This window comes from Penaeus monodon, chromosome 15, assembly GCF_015228065.2.
Source record: "Penaeus monodon isolate SGIC_2016 chromosome 15, NSTDA_Pmon_1, whole genome shotgun sequence".
NCBI classification, from domain to species: domain Eukaryota; kingdom Metazoa; phylum Arthropoda; class Malacostraca; order Decapoda; family Penaeidae; genus Penaeus; species Penaeus monodon.
In genome coordinates this window covers 402,966-403,212 of record NC_051400.1, presented here as the reverse complement: position 1 = coordinate 403,212, position 247 = coordinate 402,966, and positions in this window count along the sequence as shown.

Below are 247 nucleotides of genomic sequence, written 5' to 3'. Positions count from 1 at the left end.
TGATGCACCACTTCCATACAGATATTTGATGAAAGCAGTGATGAATCAACCTACAATAAATCTGAGTGGAACAACGGGTCTAAATTTACACGCAAACAAACGCACAAATTAACGCTACATGACCTTCACACTTAACACATTTATTTGTTTTAATAACTGATAATTGGTAATTATGACTCCGAGCATAGAATTTGCTCCATGATGATTCTTCTCACTTCCAAATGCGATATAAAAGGAGAAATGCAGT